Source organism: Melanerpes formicivorus, unplaced genomic scaffold (assembly GCF_026170545.1).
Source record: "Melanerpes formicivorus ecotype bairdi unplaced genomic scaffold, bMelFor1.0.p_v2 SCAF_42, whole genome shotgun sequence".
NCBI lineage: Eukaryota > Metazoa > Chordata > Aves > Piciformes > Picidae > Melanerpes > Melanerpes formicivorus.
The window spans coordinates 2377711-2394720 of record NW_027142394.1 but is presented as its reverse complement, the minus strand read 5'-3'; positions in this window follow the sequence as shown (position 1 = coordinate 2394720).

The following is a 17010-nucleotide window of genomic DNA, read 5'->3' as shown; positions in this document are numbered from 1 at the left end:
CTCAGCGTAATGAGTTATAATTTCTGGGATTTCCCTAGTGTTTATACACAACTTTAAACCAACAATTGATGTGAACTTAACTCAGGGCTGTGCTGCATTCCAGGAGTGTGCCCTCAGGATTCACACACTGCAAGTATGAATTACAGAATCACAGAATCACCAAGGTTGGAAGAGACCTCAAAGATCGTCAAGTCCAACCTGGCACCACAGACCTCATGACTAAACCATGGCACAAAGTGCTACGTCCAGTCCCCTTTTGAACACCTGCAGGGATGGTGACTCCACCACCTCCCTGGGCAGCACATTCCAATGGCTAACAAGTCTCTCTGTGAAGAACTTTCTCCTCACCTCCAGCCTAAACTTCCCCTGGTGCAGCTTGAGACTGTGTCCTCTTGTTCTGGAACTGGTTGCCTGGGAGAACAGATCAACCCCCTCCTGGCTACAGCCACCCTTCAGGTAGTTGTAGACAGCCCTGAGCCAATTAGGGCAATGCACAAGCAGTGCATTTTCTGCTGACCTCATTTCCATTACAGCAGGTAGAATAACAAGACTGATTTATTTCACATGAGTCACTAAACAGCTTTCAAGCAGCTGTAAATTTCTGACACTACTGAATTTCTTAATTTAATTAAAGTGTTATCAGACAATAGTGAATGACTGAGGTTGGAAATGAATAACCATTCATTCAAGATTAATGGATGTGAGCATATTTTGGCTTAGTATTCTTCCTGTTTAGAATAAAACCAAACCAGACTACTGCTATCATTGCAAACTTATTTTAGAAGTGAAAAGATGATGCCAGTGAGGAACATTCTGTATACTTTGTATGACTTCATACTGGGCAAGGATATGTTTCATGTATTTGATTTCTTTCAGTTAAATTTCCTGTAATCCTAGGATTAATCTTCATTACTTTATCTGAATTTCTGTTCTCTTGAAATCCACTACTCCTGCTTCAGTAAGTGCTCATCCCAGCTCCATTTGTTCTGTAAACTGATCATGACACCATCACAACTGAAAGCATCTGGTAATAACAACTGGAACCAAAAAGGAGCCCAAGTAGAAGTGAATCTTCGCAAAATCAAAGCTCCACACATTGATCTGGAAGAATGCTCTTCCTAAAGCTCCCTGCTTCCATCCACAAAGTGAATTTAGAGCAGGGTAGAACTGACAGAAATAAAATACCTGAGGAAAATACAATGATCACACACGGGTTTAATGAGTCCTGGTCCTTGTTACAATTAATGATATAAAAGAAATCAAATGCTTAATGTAGGTCAATATCTTTGCAGACTTGCAGCTAATTAACCCAGTCAAAAAGATGCTCAGAATTGACACAAGTACATTTGCTGCATTTTGAATAAAATAGAGGGTATCCCCAAGGAGATGAGAAATGAATGAGGGTGAAACAGATAAAAATCCAAATATTAGGTCACTTTAATGGAACTGAATAAAAATAAGAATAAACAAAATAAATAAACAGCAACTCTGGGCAATTTCTTTTCTCCCACTGAAATAATTTCTGCTGATCAATTTTTCTTTATTTCCAGTAAAATGGCTTTTTAGGTTACCATCACTCAAATTTAGACTGTATCTCCTCTGATGTGAAGATAAAATAAAGTGAAATATGTTAAATGTGATTCCAATTTAATCACGTGATCCTGCTTGATGGACACTTGTGTGTATTGAATATCACTTAGAATCATAGAATCATAGAATGGTCTGGCTTGGAAGGGACCTCCAAAGGTCACCTATTCCAACCCCCATGCAGTCAGCAGGGACATCCTCAACTAGGTTGCCCAAAGCCCTGTCCAGCATCACCTTGAATATCTCCAGGGATGGGGCTCCAACCATCTCCCTGGGCAACCTGTTCCAGTGTTCCCCCACCCTCACAGTAAAGAACCTGTTCCTAACATCCAATCTAAACCTGCCCTTCTCTACTTTGAAGCCATTGCCCCTCATCCTGTCACTGTAGCCTTTTGCAAGCAGTCTCTTTCCATCTTTCTTATTATAGGCCCCCTTCAGGTACTGGAAGGCTGTTATGAGGTCTCCCTGGAGCCTCCTCTTCTTCAGGCTGAACACCCCCAACTCCCTCAGCCTGTCATCACAGCAGAGCTGCTTCCACCCCCTGATCATTCTTGTGGCCTCCTCTGGACCCTCTCCATCAGGTCCATGTCCTTCCTATACTGAAGGCTCCAGACCAGGATGCAGTACTCCAGTACTTAATTTGTTTCAACTTATTATGTATTCAGATTCTGTCTTCTGTTTTTTTGATACATGTGAGTTTCTCTGCCGTTTGATGGGACTGGTTTCCTGTCAGCAGGGCTTGATCCTACTTAATAAATTAATATTTTCCAAGGAAATATTGGAACCAAGCTCAGTCCTGGAATTATGGCCCTGCTAAAAAGCTTTGCAGTTGCATATATTGTAGACCTACTTCCACATTTTTCTTCAGGATTAACCATGGATTTTGTGGGAACACCTCAGCAAGAAGCCTTCTTTAGTTATTGCATCTTGAATGCTGTTTAAATGTTATAGCTCCCCTGTCTTGCTTCTGGAAGCTGTCCAATATTTGGCACTTGCTCAGCTTTGTGCTTCCTCCACAACTAGGCAAGGGCAAGAGGATCTGGATTCCTCTTTTCATTGAATCCCAAGCAAGGCATCTTAAACTCAGGTTACATACAAATCAATTTTCTTGTAAGATGTCAACAAAATTGTCCGTGGATAAATCCATAGGTTTTTATGACTGGCATTAGGTTAGGTGAGATACTAATGTGAGACCAGGACAGTTTATGCTGCAGGTAAGGGAAGGCTGAAGTCTGAACTATGATGTGACAAGGACTTTTTCCTGATGAGAATGAAAAAGGCTTTAGGCAGGAATCGTTGCTATGTCTTTGAACTCAATCTTGTCTCACATCCTGTGTCATGTTTTATGATGTTCTGGCCCTTTGCAAATGTCGAGGTGAAGAGCTCCTCTAATTTCCTGAAGTACCTACTTGCTAATATTCAGCAAACATTCTAAAGGCACCAAAAGTGAGATACAGCAAACAGTGTATTAATAAAGGAGACATCTTCCATGTGGGCTTTGTTTTTGACGAGGAAAAAAGAAGCATATTTAGGATACAATTCTTCTCTATTTATAGACTTGAGTATATCTATTTAAAAGTGCTTGTTCTTCTTGACCAAGTACAAATTGACAGCAGGGTATCTAGTCCAGATGTAGGCATCTATATTGCACACACCTCCTGCTTGTGAATCTAGCTTTACATAGTTTATCTGTAAATAATTGAAAGGAAATGACACAACAGAAAGCAATGCTGTGATATTATTCCATTCTGGGACTTTTTTCCCCAACTTTGTCAGCAATTGGCAAAGGCTAACAAGAAAACAGCTAAATCAAACTTGCAAAAGAGCTGTATCAAAGTACCCAAAAGGTGTAACTGTACTCTTGATTGCTACAGAGAAGTAAAATGCTTTTTACTTCTATTTTGTTGTTTGTTTGTTTGCTTGCTGTTTGTCTCCTCCCCCAAAAAATTGAACTATGATGGGGAGAGGTTGGAACTAAGTGATTTTCTTAGAGGTTCCTTCCAACCCAAACCATTCCAGGATTCAAAAAAATTTAGGGTTTGGTTTTGTTTTGTTGGGTTTGGGCTTTTTTGTTTGTTTGTTTTTTTCATTTGGAATGTTGGATATTCCACATAAAATCTGTGGTATAAGCTTCCACAAAAGAAGAGAGTCCAGTATATGAGGACCAACACTCAATGCATTGATCCCTTCTGTGTTCTCACTGGAGTGTAACAAGTTTGACCTTCAGTGATTATCTGCCTTAGCAAAGCTGCATTGTTAAAAAAAAAGCAGTTCCACTGAGAAGAACATAGCTCAGATGTTTGCTAGCAATAGATAAGTCACCACTTCTAATTGCAAATAGCCTGCAGATTCTGTGATTATTAGATTTAACACTGCTAAATGGATGTGGGCAGCCCTATTAACAGCAATGATATTGATCTCTGTAGTCCTGACCACATTTTGTGCACATGCTGAAGACATGAAGGAATAAAAATCCCCTGCTGAAAAGGTTTGCAGTCTAACTTGACAGCATAAACAAGGAAAGAATAATGCTGAGCGACTAAAGCCAGGAGAAAATAAGTAAGAAAGGCATGCATGAGTATTATTAGTCCCCAAAATCTCTTGCTTGTCTTTGATGCCTAGTTTAGAATTTACTTAGTGCTTTAGAGCTTCTTTAGACAGGCATTAGTAAGATGTCTACTTGTTTAGCTGATTATTTGCCATTATTTACAGTAACCATTGCTTTTTTCTTTTCTTCTCTTACTTTTCCCCCCTGACTTTCTAATTATGGATCCATTTCTGTGAAAGGGGTTCTATTTCCATCAGTGTTATGATCTTATTATACATATGAGTAACCAAGCTGCTGTTAGCCAAGAAATCCCATTTGTAACCAACATGACACTACTTGGGTCATGACCTCTGGCACAGAGCTCACAGCTCAAGTCGTGACTTCACAGAGCACCTCTAGGCACGGAGGAGATATACCCATGAAAGATTTGTACTTCAGACAGACATCTCCAGAAAGACTCTGTCTTTAGTAATCCAATCATCTAATCCAGGATATTCCTCTGTGCTCAGAAGGGGGAAAGAAGCATTTATTCTGAAAAATGAAACTCATTGTATTCTCTGGGGTCAGAGTGGCTGGAGAGCAGCCAGGCAGAAAGGGACCTGGGGGTACTGATGGACAGCTGGCTGAACATGAGCCAGCAGTGTGCCCAGGTGGCTAAGAAGGCAAATGGCATCCTGGCCTGCATCAGGAATGGTGTGGCCAGCAGGAGCAGGGAAGTCATTGTGCCCTGTGCTCAGCACTGGTTAGGCCACACTTTGAGTACTGTGTCCAGTTCTGGGCCCCTCAGTTTAAGAAGGACATTGAGACTCTTGAACGTGTCCAGAGAAGGGCAACAAGGCTGGGGAGAGGTCTCGAGCACAAGCCCTACGAAGAGAGGCTGAGGGAGCTGGGGTTGTTTCGCCTGGAGAAGAGGAGGCTCAGGGGAGACCTTATTGTTGTCTACAACTACCTGGAGGGAGGTTGTAGCCAGGTGGGGGTTGGTCTCTTCTCCCAGGCAACCAGCACCAGAACAAGAGGACAGTCTCAAGCTGCACTAGGGGGAAGTTTAGGCTCAAGGTGAGGAGAAAGTTCTTCACAGAGAGTTGTTAGCTGTTGGAATGTGCTGCCCAGGGAGGTGGTGGAATCACCATCCCTGGAGGTGTTCAAGAGGGGATTGGACATGGCACTAGGTGCCATGGTTTCGTAGTCATGAGGTGTTGGGTGACAGGTTGGACTTGATGATCTTTGAGGTCTTTTCCAACCTTATTTATTGATTCTATGATTCTATGACTCTGATTCTATAGCAGTCTCTCCCTTTGCACTAATATGAACAGTAGCAGAGTCACCATCACTGGAGGTGTTTAGGAAAAGGCTGGGTATGGCTCACGGTGCCGTGGTTTAGTTGATTAGATGGTATTGGATGATAAATTGGACTCAAGGATTTTGAAGGTCTTTTCCAAACTGGTTAATTCTATTCTATTCTATTCTATTCTATTCTATTCTATTCTATTCTATTCTATTCTATTCTATTCTATTCTATTCTATCTTGTCTTGATTCAGATATAAAGCACATTTTTCCCACACCACATGAATTTCTTCAGATATGTCATTACTTTTGTTCATATAAAACAATTTCTTTCATGGCCATGTATCAGTTTTCTCTTGCTCTCATTTTGGTGGGATTTTGCAAACATCACCAAAAGATCAGTCTGTTTGCAGCACCATGGGTAAATGCAATCCATTTTAAAAGTTATTTTCAGTCCCCACTACTGAAGAATCATACAGCAATTATATTTCTGACTTAAAGGGTAATTTATGAGTCTATACTAATTCTGTAACTCCAGGCAAGATATATCTAATGTTATGACTTTGCCACATAAAGTGTTTCAAATTTCACCCTGGATCTCATGCCTTTGGGACATGAATTTTTCTAGAGCACATTTTACCAGGCCTGAAAAAGCAATGATCCCTTAAGGGAAAAGACTCAAGTTGATTTGGGACCCATTGCCAGAGAGACCAACATGAAGGGGTGATGGTAGAGGTGGGATATGACAGCTGTTAACCATCCATAGAGCTTCTCACCCAGTAAAGCCAAATTATGCTTGTTCACAACTTGAAGCTCTAGTTTCTTTCCTACAGCAGCCAACAGAAAGGGGTTCATGTGGCAGCCAGAACAAGAGCTTGCTGGTAGTCAGGGATTGTGGAACAGATGTGACACAGAACAAAATTTGCTAGCTCTGTAACCTGGGGGGAACTTGCATGCAAAGGGAAACAAAATCTGGCTGTTTGAATCTCTTGAGTCTACTTTGTAGTTCCATTAACACAAAAGGAAAAGATGATAGTTTGGCCCAATATATGGGAGGAATAAATCTTACTATTATGGTTTGTTATCTGTTGACCCTCTTAGGATCTTAGGCTTAAAAACATGGAAAGAAAAACTAAATGCCATGGTGACTGATGACAAGTTTTGTGGTGGTGGTGGTAATGTTTTTTTGGTTTTAAACTAAATTCTCCTGTCATTTAAAAAAGGAATATATGTTATAAAGATTTTTTTCATAATTAAGGGGGGAAATAATAATAATAATAATAATAATAATAATAATAATAATAATAATAATAATAATAATAATAATAATTAATAATAATAATAATAATAATAATTTTAAAAAAATACCACCCCAAGGCCAAATTAAAATAAGTAAAATATTCAGCCTAATTCTAATTTATATCAGCCTGCTTTATACTACCTTACTACTGCATAGAGGTTTGGAGATACTTGTAAAAGTAATTTATGCCCCCTTTGCATGCCATTTATACTGCCAGAACAGTGATAGCTGAGTCATGGAGCTTCTGAGAGTCACAGCAGTCAACACTGGTCAAAAAATTCTAAGTGTGGATATATTCATTCAAAGTGTCTAAAACTGTTGCTCATCATTAACACATCTAAACAATTACAGCCAGCAAATCAGTGAGGAGAAGCTGTCATGTGAGCCAGGCATTCAATTACAAAGGATAATACTCTGGAATGTTCAAATTGAAAAGCTTTCATCATCTTGGCTGAGAGCAGAAAAAGGCTGCTGCAGAGTGGTCTTAATCTTCCCATTAATAGAAAACAGAGAACAATTAGGATGAAGTTTGCAACCTGTAGATAGAAAATTTGGCCAATATTTGGCCAAAATATTCAGTGAGTGCTTACAAGTGGCAAATATTGAATCACAGAATCACCAAGTTTGGAGACCTCAAAGGTCATCAAGTCCAACCTGCCACCACAGACCTCATGACTAAACCACGGCACCAAGTGCCACATCCAATCCCCTCTTGAACACCTAATTTGAAGCAAATAGGATTCAGAAGTTGGTGAGTAATCAAATCTGTGTTGCTTTAAATGAATATCATTCATAATAAATATCTGAACCAGCTCATCAGAAGGGTTAGATTAGAAGGAACCACAATTAAAAACCAAACCAAAACCAAAAGTAGGCACTTTCATAGTATCATAGTATCATTCAGGGTTGGAAGGGACCACAAGGATCATCTAGTTCCAACCCCCCTGCCATGGGCAGGGACACCCCACACTAGATCAGGCTGGCCAGAGTCTCATCCAGCCTGGTCTTAAACACCTCCAGGGACCAAAACCAAAACCAAAACCAACCAACCAACCAAAACCAAAAGCAACCAAACCCAAACCCAAACCAAACCCCAAACCAACAAACTAAAACCCATTATGCCTAGTAGTAAAAATTAATAGGCTACTCTGATTCTCATTTCTGATGCATGGTCATTTTGCAGGAGTAAAAATTGAATTAAAACATCCTTTGGATGGCAAAAATTTAGGGAAAAGAAAACCCAAAAAGCCAGAATCTTAAGAGTTACAATGTTCTCATATTTTATAAATGATGGCATCTTTTTCAGAGATATGCTTCTTGATTCTATCCCTTTCTTTCACCTACTTTACTTACTGTTCCAAAAGATCAAAAGTGTTGATTTTTAAAGGCGCTTCTAGTGGCAAAAATATATTAGCCCTCCTGTAATGAAACTGGAAGACTGAAAAGCATCCAATTTATAAATGTCATTCTGCTGTAGACTACTTGTCGAAATTGGGAACACTTTTGAAAGAGCCATTCACATCCTAGAGGTATGGACATCACCATGTAACAATCAAATCCCTAATAGTCATTAAAATTAAGGACCCTGCTGAAGAGCAGCTTCAGATAAAGACTTGCAGGGAAGAAAGAAACACATGGTACATGTGTCACTGGTTCTGAAGAAATTATCCCTTTATTCTGTAAGCTGATTCCAGGCATAGGAGCTCTTAAGAAACAGGCCTTGGTAAAACGGAGGTAGAAGTATTTCTTCTTTGCTTGTCTTCATCTTCTTCAAGACTGATGGCTATTCACAATGCTAAAAATTTTTAAATCACACTGCAGGTTTGGAACTTCTCACAGCTTGACCAGTGTGACAGATTAATTTAGAACCATAGAATCATAGAATGGTTGGGGATGGAAGTGACCACCAAAGGTCACCTAGTCCAACATCCCAGCAGTCAGCAGGGACATCCTCAACTATATCAGGTTGCCCAGAGCCTCATCAAGCCTCATCTTAAATATCTCCAGGGAAGGGGCCTCAACCACCTCCCTAGGCAACCTGTTCCAGTGATCCACCACCCTCATAGTAAAGAACTTGGATTTGCAGTTTAAATTTCTAACATTCCAAGCATCTTTAAATGCAACACCTCAGACGTAGTGTTAGCCTTTTGACTTGCTGACTCTGGGACATACCAGGCTGTTCTAAAACTGCTTGTGGTAGCCAGTCTGGACTGCATATGTAAAATACAGTCATTTCTCCTGTTGTGTTTTCTGATGGGTTAGTTTGTGCTATCCTATTTACTAGATACAAGGGTCTCGTCCTTCTGATAGGAAGAATACCACACATAGGACATTTATTAATGAGCACCAGAGTGTGTTTTCTAGAAGCATGCATCTCAACACCACAGAAACCACCTTTGATGTACCTTTCACAAATTCTGCATTCCTTTGAGGCCCTCTACTTACCAGATAATAGAAACAGCTGACACAGACATTGAGCTGTCACTCAGGTTTAAAGAAAGGAGATTTCCTGGATTAATGATTAGAAAATGGCAGTGCTAACTGAATGGGAAGTTGATGAATCTTTCAGATCCTCCTTATGTATATAACATGACTAGAAGAAGGCTTCTCTCTGTGTGATTTTAGTCTGTCATGATGAACAATCTCTTTAAAGAAGTGGGATTGAGGACGTAAGAGTCTAAAATTATAGAGCTCAAATGTCAGTAGGGCACAGGGAGAGACTGAAAAAGGAGATCTTTCTATGCTATATTGAGTCAAATATCAAAATTGGTTTTGTGTATCAAGATCTGCACTATTCAATGCTCAGTTCTCTGCACATAAAACATCTGTGAAAGTCAAGGAGTCTGACTTTTAGTGCTTTAGAGTCTGCACTCAGGCACACTGTGCAGAGCTAATTTTTCTCCTAGGGTAAAGATTAGGAGCAAAAAAATCAATGGGTAAAGAAAGTGTCAGTACCCAAAGGCTTAGAAAATTATGTGTATTAGATACAAGTTTTATGAGTGTGAACCTCAGAAATCTGGAGCTTTCCTATGTGATGTACTTAATACATACCCTTGAAATCTCCCAAAGTTCATAAAAATCTATTCTTCCCTACCCAAGAACATGATTAACTTCCATTAAAATTAATCCATAAACAAATTGTTGCATAATTCATGATTATTGATATTCTAAACAACTCTCTACCTCAATCACATCTCTGCTGAGTAAATTACTATTAAACCCCTCCAAATATTAAACATGCAGAATCTAATCCTTCTGCTAGCAAATCCAAATACCATCTTCAGCAAATCATTTCAATCCTATGGTTATCCACAGCAAGCAGAGTAAATTTCATTTACTTATGATAAGAATAATACAAGGAAAATACGGAGAAATGTTTTGTAGACCAACTATTAAAGTATGCAGTTGCTAATTGATGTTCATCAGGGGAAATCATTGGCATTGGCCAGACATCATGACTGGAATCATATCTGCAACAGACCAGGTCAGTGTAAAGAAAACTAAGCCTTTATTCCCCACTTTCAGTCTCACAGTTGTATGTGTCTTGGTGAAATGTCAGTCTGCTTCTTTAGGTCCCAATTACAAATCATGTCTGTGATTCCCTGCTGTTTCCCCACAGTCTGTAACATCCACAGCTCTCCCTTACTTGACCTATTTTCTCTTTTCTCCTTCTTCTGATCTAGCTGTAAAATGGGAATATATGAACTACCACTAGCATGTCTTATGCCATGAGTGATGAAGAAGCATATATACATGCATTTACACACATATAAATGTCTTCAGTTACCTGCTGATGGGGAGTTTTGTCAGGGCTATGTTGCTTTTAAAGCCTTTTTTTTCTTGTCTCTGTTTCTGTTCCTCCATAACTGCATGACTGGTCTTGTTTTCTTCACCTTCTTCCCCAGTCTGATGTATTATTCACTTATTTCCCTGTGTAAAGCAGTTGTGAATAACATGGTTTGCACTGGTGGCTTGGTTGGCTACCAGGTGCTCATCAAGCCACTCTATCACTCCACTCTTCAGCAGAAAAGGGGTGAAAATAAGATGGAAAACTCCTGAGTTGAGATCAAGGCAGTTTAGCAAAGGCAAAGACCATGCACAGAAGCAAAGGAAACAAAACTTTACTCTTTTCTTCTCATCAGGAGGCAATGTCCAGCTATGCAGTGGGAAGCAGAATGAGTTTAGTGGTTGCTTTGGAAGACAAACACCTTAATGACAGGTGTCCTCCCTTCCTCCTTTCTCTTATCTTAGCTTTTTATTGCTGACTATGACATTATATGGACCATAAGAACTTGTAAGTATTACAATGCTGTTATGCTCAAATGAGCAAAAGTGAAGTGAGTGTTCAGCTCCAAGTAAAAAAAGGCATAGTAGAAGTCCCATCACAACATCCACCCTGAGTTGCATTTCCACCAAGCTGGTCTCCAATGCAAGGTATTTGACTGGAGTAGGCTTTTCTACTTGCCATAAAACTACAAAATATGGCTCATATTTTCATTAAGAGGCAAAGAAGGGTTTCTTTTTGATTCTATTTTCCATTTTGTCTGCTTTGCTCAGATTGTTCTTCTGGTCCAGAAAAATCTGCAATTGTCTTCCCATGTTGGCAGGCACACATGTAGAGTATCCCTGAGTGGTATTTTCACCTTTCCAAATGAGTAGCTGCAGAACCTGTTCTGTCTTGTCCTTGCAGACCTTTAGGAAGCGGATTTATAAAAACCATTTTCAGCCTATTGCCAAAATGTGACAAATGTTATAAAATCATTAGGGCCTTTTCAGCACAAATCTTTGGATTTTGAGCGTAAAAACACCCCACCAATGTCCTTATAGACTGTTAAAAAATCCCCAATCAGCTACCACCAATGAAAAAAATCTCTTTAGAATAATCACATCTGTAGTAACAGAAGAAAAGTCTTTTTCCTAATATATTTGACTCCATTGCAAGAACTAGTTTAAGGTAAGACACTACTACTTTATCTGCTCTTTTAAGTGTGGACAAGACTGGATTATTTATATCCCTTTCCTTGAAAAAGGTACTTTCTGAAAGAAGTTCAGTATCAGTCACTTTAGAGTCATTGCTAATTTTAACTGCCTGCTAATTTAGGGATTTCCCTGGTTCTCATGATGTGTTTAAATGTATTTCCACCTCAGGTTCTTTGCCCTTTGCTATCTTCCTGCTAAGAGGTCGTTGGAATAGAATAGAATAGAATAGAATAGAATAGAATAGAATAGAATAGAATAGAATAGAATAGAATAGAATAGAATAGAATAGAATAGAATAGAATAGAATAGAATTAGAGTGGAGTGGAGTGGAATAGAATGGAATTAACCAGGTTGGAAAAGACCTTTAAGATCGAGTCCAACCTATCATCCAACACCATCTAATCAACTAAACCATGGCACCAAGTGCCCCATCAAGTCTCTTCCTAAACACCTCCAGTGAGGGTGACTCCACCACCTCCCTGGGCAGCACATTCCAACGGCCAATCTCTCTTTCTGTGAAGAAACTCTTCCTAACATCCATCCTAAACCTCCCCTGGCACAGCTTGAGACTGTGTCGTCTTGTTCTGGTGCTGGTTGCCTGGGAGAAGAGACCAATTCCTACTTGGCTACAACCTCCCTTCGGGTAGTTGTAGACATCAATAAGGTCTCCCCTGATCCTCTTCTTCTCCAGGCTAAGCAACCCCAACTCCCTCAGCCTCTCCTCACAGGGCTGTGCTCCAGACCCCTCCCCAGCTTTGTTGCCCTTCTCTGGACACCTTCCAGCAACTCAACATCTTTCCTAAACTGAGGGGCCCAGAACTATCTTTACATCCACTAAGGGAATACCAACTATCACAGCTCCATTCTCTGATGATAAAACTAATGTCAGCACCAATTATATAAATTTGAGCATGTAAAAAACTAATTGTGCTGACCTTGATTTTAAAAGAGGCATAAAGGATATTTTAAACTAAACTAAAATAATATGTTGCTAAGTGCTAAAAATCCCAACAGAAATGAGTGAAAATATCAGGCTTTTAAGAGAGAGGGGGAAAAAAATTGCTAAGATGAACTAACCCTTCTATGAATTATGGAAAAACAGTGCTGCCAAGTTTGGAATCCTAATTTCATGTATGGTGTTCTTTGCATTTCCCTACCCTTAGAGGGAAGTTGTAGTTGTAAGGGTGCAGATGACACGACAAGATTGCTGTTCTCTCTCTGGCAGAAATATGTCTAGAGACCTAAAGCTAAAGACTTAGAAAGGTGTGAATTACTGCTGGGCACGGGGAGCCAGTCTTAAATAACCAAACAATTTATTTCAATAATAATATGAATATTATAAAATTCAAGGCAGAGCAGTTCCTTTGAAGCCTCCTGTGCTGGATTCCCTCTCTATCAGTTTGCTCTGCTGCAAATTCTTTTTCAGGCTAATGCAAACACTATCTCACAGACAGGTATAATTTTGTTGCCTATGCCCAGAAGCACAAACAAAGAAGCAGGATTTGCCATCCCACAGAGGATGGTCAGAATTTCAGGCACAGATCAAAGGGATAAAGCAGCTTGAAAGCGCAAGTTTAGCTGAATTTTTATATTTGGGTAGCAGATAAATGGTGAAGATGATTTGTGAAAAGTTATATTTATTCATTTAGAATAAACCTTTATTTGGAATAAACCAAACCAGGATGGAAGAGACCTTCAAGATCATCGCGTCCAACCCATCAACCAATCCAACCCACCCAAACAGCTAACCCATGGCACCAAGTACCCCATCAAGTCTCCTCCTGAACACCTCCAATGACAGCAACTCCACCACCTCCCTGGGCAGCCCATTCCAATGGGCAATCACTCTCTCTGTATAGAACTTCTTCCTAACATCCAACCTGAACCTCCCCTGGCACAGCCTGAGACTGTGTCCTCTTGTTCTGGTACTGGGTGCCTGGGAGAAGAGACCAACCTCTGCCTGTCTACAACCTCCCTTCAGGTAGTTGTAGAGATCAAGAAGGTCACCCCTGAGTCTCCTCTTCTCCAGGCTGAGCAACACCAGCTCCCTCAGTCTTTCCTCATAGGGCTTGTGTTCCAAACCCTTCACCAACTTTGTTGCTCTTCTCTGGACTTGTTCCAGCAAGTCAACATCCTTCCTAAACTGAACTGCCCAGAACTGGACACAGTACTCGAGGTGTGGCCTAACCAGTGCAGTGTACAGGGGCAGAATGACCTCCCTGCTCCTGCTGGCCACACTGTTCCTGATGCAGGCCAGGATGCCATTGGCCCTCTTGGCCACCTGGGCACACTGCAGGCTCATGTTCAGCCTGCCATCGACCAGTACCCCCAGGTCCCTCTCTGCCTGGCTGCTCTCAGCCACTCTGACCCCAGCCTGTAGCACTGCCTGGGGTTGTTGTGGCCAATGTGCAGAACCCGGCACTTGGATGTGTTCAATCTCATGTTGTTGGATTCTGCCCATCTGTCCAGCTTGTCGAGGTCCCTCTGCAGAGCCTCTCTACCCTCCAGCAGATCAACTCCTGCCCCCAGCTTGGTGTCGTCAGCAAATTTACTGATGATGGACTCAGTGCCCTCATCCAGATCATCAATAAAGATGTTAAAGAGCATGGGGCCCAGGACTGATCCTTGGGCTGGTCCATCATGTCCCTTTCCCAGTTCTTAGAAATACCAAAGGCTGGGGTTGTTTGTTCTGGAAAAGTAGGAAGATTGAGAGGAGATCTTATGTTTAGAAATATCTGAAGGGAGGGTGTCAAGAGGAAGGTGCCAGGTTCTTTTCAGTAGTGTCTGATGGTAGGAAAAGGGGTGATGGATATAGACTGGGACCCAGGAAGTTCCACCTTAACTTGAGTAAAAACTTCTTCACTGTAAGAGTACCAGAGCCCTGAAACAAGCTGTCCAGAGTGGTGTCCCCCAGGGATCAGTGCTGGGCCCTGTCCTCTTCAACATATTCGTTGATGATCTGGATGAAGGGGTAGAGTCAGTCATCAGCAAGTTTGCAGATGACACAAAGTTAGGGGCAGATGTTAGTCAATTAGAGGGTAGAAAGGCTCTGCAGAGGGACCTCGACCGACTGGACAGATGGGCAGAGTCCAATGGGATGGCTTTCAACAAGTCCAAGTGCCGAGTGCTGCACTTTGGCTACGGCAATCCCATGCAGAGCTACAGGCTGGGGTCGGAGTGGCTGGAGAGCTCCCAGACAGAGAGGGACCTGGGTGTGCTGATCGACAGCCACCTGAATATGAGCCAGCAGTGTGCCCAGGTGGCCAGGAGGGCCAATAGCATTCTGGCCTGCATTAGGAATAGTGTGGCCAGCAGGAGCAGGGAGGTCATAGTGCCCTGTACTCTGCTTTGGTTAGGCCGCACCTTGAGTACTGTGTCCAGTTCTGGGCTCCTCAGTTTAAGAAGGACATTGAGACACTTGAGCGTGTCCAGAGAAGGGCAACAAGGCTGGTGAGAGGCCTTGAACACAAGCCCTATGAGGAGAGGCTGAGGGAGCTGGGATTGTTTAGCCTGGAGAAGAGGAGGCTCAGGGGTGACCTTATTGCCCTCTACAACTACCTGAAGGGTGGTTGTAGCCAGGAGGGAGTTGGCCTCTTCTCCCAGGCAACCAGCACCAGAACAAGGGGACGCAGTCTCAAGCTGTGCCAGGGGAGGTTCAGACTCGAGGTGAGGAGGAAGTTCTTCACCGAGCGAGTCATTCGGCATTGGAATGGGTTGCCCAGGGAGGTGGTTGAGTCATCGATCCTGGAGGCGTTCAAGGGGAGATTGGACGTGGCACTTGGTGCCATGGTCTAGTCATGGGGTCTGTGGTGTCAGGTTGGACTCGATGATCCTCGAGGTCCTTTCCAACCTAAGTGATACTGTGATACTGTGATACTGTGAGAGGTTGTGGAGTCTCTTTCTCTAGAGACTTTGAAGACCTGTCTGAATGTGTTTCTGTGTGACCTGCCCTAAGTGATACTGCCTGGGCAGGGATGTTGGACTCGATCTTCAGAAGTCCCTTCTAGCCCCTACCATTCTATGATTCGAAGTGCTGTGCTCATGTAAAGCCTCTTTCCACCATTGCTTCTGGTTGATGTCAGTGCTGCACTCTGAAATCTTACAACAGTTTTCAAAGAACATCAACTATGACTTTTTACTTAAAACCTGTAACCCTCTTATATTTTTTTTTGGGGGGGAATGAATGCCTTGCCACTTAAAATATCCAGGAAAATGAGAGGGTCCTGAAAATTGTAGGCTTTGAAAGCCCTGAACCTCAGCTTGAAACGTGTCTACAGAAAATAAGATGTTGCTCTCTAGTTTCTGTGGGGATATCCACTGGTGAGACAAACAAATAATAAATAGCTTTGCCAAAATACTTCCCAGCACCATTTTTAATCATGTGAATTCCCAATAAATAACAGCTAAAAGTAGGAAGGAGAAGATTGGTAGTTCAAAATACAGAGAGGTTTTGCTTTGCATTTAGAATTTTAAGAACACTAGCTCATAGAAAGTGTTACAGCTACCTGAAAGGGTATTCCCAAAATGAACAATCATAGTATCATAGTATCATAGTATCATAGTATCATAGTATCATAGTATCTGTCAGGGTTGGAAGGGACCACAAGGATCATCTAGTTCCAACCCCCCTGCCATGGGCAGGGACACCCCACGCTAGATCAGGCTGGCCAGAGCCTCAGCCAGCCTGGGCTTAAACACCTCCAAACACCTCCCTGGACAACCCATTCCAGGGCTTCACGACTCTCATGGTGAAGAACTTACTCCTCACTAGAGGAGGAATTAACTAGGAATTAACTAGAATGTTTCCTGTTATTCACAAACCAAGCTGATTGCACAACCCAATTAAAAAGCTATTAAATATTATGATTGCTTTGTGTTTGTGTTTTTTTTCCTTGTAGAATAATGGTGAATGTACGAATAGGTTGTGGTACACTCTGACTGCAGATTGTCAGAGTATTCTGCAAGTTAACTTTCTCATCTCTCACAAGGCAATGTTAGGATAACTCATTGCAAGTCAGCAGATCCTGTCCCCTCCCTCCTGACCCCCAGCCCTCAGGTATTTATGTTTTCTGTGTCTTTGAGAGCTCTGCAACCATTTGTGCACTGTTAACGACTGCCTTCACTGTTTTACAAGGAAGGTTGTGTGGGAAAAGCTCAGATCCTGAAATTGCTTTACCCACTTTAAAATATCAACAGTCCTGACTGATTTTTGTCTGATTTCTGGTTTTGTCTATTCATTCTTTACTCAGTATGTTTTCCTCATCTCTGATCACCTGTGCCCAGTGTGACTTTGAAGTACTTGGGAGAAGA